Source organism: Halyomorpha halys, unplaced genomic scaffold, assembly GCF_000696795.3.
Source record: "Halyomorpha halys isolate HHAL.00 unplaced genomic scaffold, Hhal_1.1 Scaffold1362.1, whole genome shotgun sequence".
Classification (NCBI taxonomy): Eukaryota; Metazoa; Arthropoda; class Insecta; order Hemiptera; family Pentatomidae; genus Halyomorpha; species Halyomorpha halys.
The window spans coordinates 102,642-107,793 of NW_027116648.1; positions in this window are offsets into that span (position 1 = coordinate 102,642).

The following is a 5,152-nucleotide window of genomic DNA, read 5'->3' on the forward strand; positions in this document are numbered from 1 at the left end:
GCGCACGCGCGTCTGTGAGATGTCGAGGCTTATGTGAACTGCTGAATAACTCATTTTCAATGTTACTTAATCCACTATCTTTTTTTTTTTCCTTGTATCTAGTTTCATTAATAAATTTGACATAATTGGCTTTCTTTGCCTTAAAAATAAAATATTTGATTATTTATCATTTATACTGTGATGAATTTTTATAGAACATGAAGTAATACATCTAGTATTTTTATCAATAAAATAAAACTTAGTATTTTCATATAAATAGAAACTGTTGCTAGTCAATGCAAACAGTATTTGACTTGATTATTATTGTATTGTATTTTATTGATGTAAACTTATCCATAAATCTTTACAAAGACTAATTATTAGAAACTAAAAGACAAATATGAAATAAAAGTGTTTAATACTTTTGTTATGCCTTAATTTGTGAGTATTTCACCAGAAAACTATAAAATACCACCAGAAAAATGCTTTTGTTATGCCTTAATTTGTGAGTATTTCACCAGAAAACTAAAGTGATACTAAAATTTCTCCATTAACTTTGTTTCAGCCAGCTTAATCTTTTTGTCTGTTGTTGATAAGTATATGTTATTCTATTTTGAATAATGTTGTATAAAGTAATGTCAAAGATGTTTCCAGTTGTATTACAAGGTGCAATGTAAAAAAAAAAAATACAAAATGTTTTTTTTAATAATTTATGTAGAAATTGTATAAACATTGTTGATCATTTTTTGTTTGATATTTTATTAATATATCACCATATTGTTGTAAATATTAAAAATACTATAAAATTATACTTCATTGTATACAATTTTATTAACATGGGAGAGGTGAGGTGAACAGATATCATAAAATTTAAAAAATACTTCCCCTACCATGATCCTTTAAGGTGATAAATATGGTTAAATTCCTTGCTCACCTCCAGGATTTCCTTCTATAAAAAGTAGGAATTGGTTTAGTGAAATTAACAAAGTTTTAAAACAAGTTAGTCATTAGAAAGCTGGTTGTATAACAATAAAATACTATCCTATACTTGTTTATGATAGGATTTTATTGTAATTCCTTGAGTTGATTCTAAGATGAAGAGAAAAGTTCACAAAATTAAAAAAAAAAAACCAAAACTTTAAAAATTAAACATTATTTGTCAACCCAACACCAGCGGATACAGCGGAGGGGTGTACCCTTCCCCTAGAAGGTGAAAAAATCTTCACTTAAAAACTTGATTCTAATACTTACAAATACAATAGACACCTTTATTATCATGTCCTCAATTGGAAAATTAAACTGTATTTCGAAATTTACATTATTTTAACTATGTTGTGGATCAGGTGTATTATGAAATTGACTTGGTACCCAGGTTACTCCCCTGCCCCATAGGAAATTCTTTGATCCACTTCTGCCACCCATTTTGGATATACTCCAAGCTTAGATTATTTAGCGAGACTTGATTATTTGGACTCTGAGGAACTCAAAACTTGTTTTTCTGTCAAAAACTCCCTGATTGCATCAATATTTTTAGCAATTATTGTGTTTATAATTAGACGCTCACACTGGTAACAATTTATACTAACTTTTCATATTTCTTCTAGTTACCAGCCAACACTGCTGATAAGGATAAAAACTTTGATTAGAATGAACTTTAAGTTCAGAAATAATCAAAACAATTTTATAATAACCTTTTCCCACCTATCACCATTCATAGTTACTGTAAGCTTCTGGTGTACTATTCCAACATTTTTCACTTTTTTTTACTTGTTATTTTTATGTTAGCTTGAATTTGACACTTAATATGTTAATTAAAGTATTGCTCTACCTAATATTTGTCAATTTTAAACTATAAATTAAATAAGCTAAATAAAAATTTCCATACATACACCTTTATGTGAATAATGAGAGAAATTTAGTTTAGTGCAAGCATTAAATTTTTTGCTACAAAAGTCAAAATGTAGTCCGAAAAGAGTAAAACATACAATTTTGTTTCGAAACAACTCAAAACGTGCAAAATTGTAAAAAAAAAAAAAAAAAAAAAAAAAAAACCCAAAACGAGTAATTCTGAGCAGTATGAAATGTTATTTGAATGTCTTTTTCGTGTTTTGAATTTCTCTCGAGATTTGAGGAAATTTGAAGCAAGAGAGTAAAAGATGAAATTTCACAAAAACCGGTCTCTACTTCATAAGTTTTATAAGAATGTACCTCTTGGCTTTAATGAAAAGTTGTTTTAAGTTTTCAACTGTGAATTAGAGAATAGTAAAGTACTAAAAAACTTTAAAGGAATGCATAATATTACTGTTACGGCGAGTAGGGGTTCAAAAGGAAACTTTGCTAGCCCAACGTTAAAGAGTAATGGAAGTAAAGGAAACGTACTGTTGAATTTTGTCAATGTTATATTTTGAATAATTTCAACATACAAACTCGAAAAAAAAACAACACGTCTTTTTATCACCGTGGGTGACTGGTGGGGCCCATGCTGTGGATAGATTGTTCTCATGGAGGGAGATTAAAGGTACGTCCGTGAATGAACTCAACATCAGAGTTGGCCAGAGTGCAAGCAATACTGATTAGTGAGTAGAGACGCTTGAGCCGGCGTATGTACACAATAACACAATCTAAGGAATTATTTATAACAGTGCGTTATTTTTCCTTTACATACTAAATACCATCTGTTCTCATAATCATATTTACGAACAAATAGTATAATTTATACATTGCAGGTGATAAAAAAATTAAATTGCATTTTAAGTTGGTAAAATCTATCTTGAAAAAGTCTCGGAAAATCGACTTTTTGTACGGAATGCTGTTATCAAAAGTTGGGTCTGGAAATTTATTTTCTCCCTGAGCCTATATCTCAAAAACTTAAGAAGTTATTTAAAAAATAGTTTTGAACATATATGGTACATTACTTATCCACCTATACCTCGCTAGAATGCATCTGATACTGAAACCAAAGTGTACAAACGTAGTATGCATTTTACACTCCTTCCCCTTTAGACTACTCCTACGAAAACAAGTCAATCGCTTATAAAGTAAAAAGTAGATCTTATATACAGAAAAGTTGGCCACCCCTGGTCTAGGATATTTAGTTAGTGTTTCGAGTGAAGTTAAGGAGGAAGCTTTACGGATGGGTATGGGTAAAGATTTCCAAAATGAGGTAACTTGAACTGCCAAGTTTTTCAAAGAAGGCAATTCAACAGTTTAGGATATAAAGATCGGTAGGTTGGGATTTTGTCTTTAGTAGGCAAATGGATAAACGTGGAGCGAAGAGGTTAATGATATAGGAAGGTTTTTTGGTTATTAGGGATTGGAATATAAATGTACCAAGGAGGTATTGTCTCCGGATCCTGGGATAGAGCCAGCTTTGCTCCGAACAGTAATGAGAGATATAAGAATCCCTGGTAATACCAAAAATAAATCTTATAAAGTAGTTCATTAGTCTTTTTAGTCTCTTTTCCTGTTCCATGGATAGTCCTCCATAAACTAGGCATCCGTAGTGGAAATATGGGAGTATACTTGGAGTTGGGTACTTCGAGTAAATGAATCACGGGATCTTAGGAGCTGTTTAAGGATTGAGATGGTTTTTCGAGTTATTCGGGAAAAATGGCTATCCCATTTTAAGGTTGTTTTTTTTATGGTGTTTTGAAACTGGATAGGTATTGTTGAGGTATAATAATGGATAGTAAGCGAGGGCTTTGAGCCGATGAGAATGGTCTTGGTTTTTGCGGGATACAGGCTCAATTTATTTTCGGAAGTCCAACGGTGTAAACTGTCAATGTCTTACTAGAGTCTATTAAATATCCCTGCCTCGATCATGTCAGGGGTATGAAAAGATATCTATATTTGTAGGTCGTTGTCTACAAATGATATTGACAGGCTGATAGCGGATAGCGTTAGGTAAATCATTTATATGTATAGGGAATAGGGTTGGTGAGAGAGAGGAACTTTGAGGAACACCGTGAAAGAGAAGTAGTTGTAGTCTCTTTAATAAGAGACTATTAAAGCAAAAATAAGTGGATTAGCCCAACTGCAACATGTTCCTACCATAACTGAACCCTTAGTAAGCTGGCCAGCATTTAAGTGTGAAATTTAGGATCAGGTTTGAGCAAATACTAATACTCACTAATTTTATCCATCAAAACATTCCTGGAAGGAACAATGGGGTTTAGACTTCAGTACTCAGAACAAATAAATACTAATATAGGGGACATATATCCAATTGTTTGCACCATTGAACTAATTAACAGGGATTAAATTTGGTCAAATAAATAAATATATATGTATTCAAATAGCAAAATGTCTATTAATATACAATAAAGGAATCCAGGTTATAAAAGACGCATTGGGCCCTTGAAGTTTTACAGAAGGGGTTCTATGATTAAAGCCCATTAAATGGATTATGTAGGCAAAATCATGGCTCTTCTTTGTTAGATACAATGTTTTAATGTCTAATTCCACATACTTAATTTTTTTTTTAGTACTTTTTGTTAGGGATAGGGATGGAATATCGATATCCAGTAACCGAAAAAAAAGTCACATAAAAGTAGATATAAATAAAACAAATATTGATTAATATACACTTTAATGTAATATAACTCTAATCCTATATTTAGGAGGAAATATTCGTGGCAATGATATTTATTTGATCCAAATTTCGATATTTTGTTAAAGAAAATATTGAAGCTTAAAAATAATATTTCGATATTTAATATTGATAATTTCAAATTCATTTTGATATTTGACATTTTTATAATTATTGATTTCTAACATTAGCAACAATATCCCGATATTATTTAACGACAAAATTAAAATGAAATATCGATATTTTGTTTCAATAATTTAATATCCATTAAGATATTTAACATATTTGGTAATATCGATATGGAAGATTATAAACAATATCCCGATATAATTTTATCGAAATATTGATATTTTATTTAAAAAGACTAAAAAATTATAAAACAAAATATTGATATATTAATTATATTATTTCAAAAATTTTTTGAGACAAGGTAATATTTATTAAATAAATCAATTTTATATCCAAATCCGTCTCAACACTTTATTTATTCATTTGTCCAACGTTTCGGCCTTTCTAGCCATCTTCAGGGACATCTAAATATTTAACAGCTTATATTACATCTTCATTTTTAAACATTTACAATAA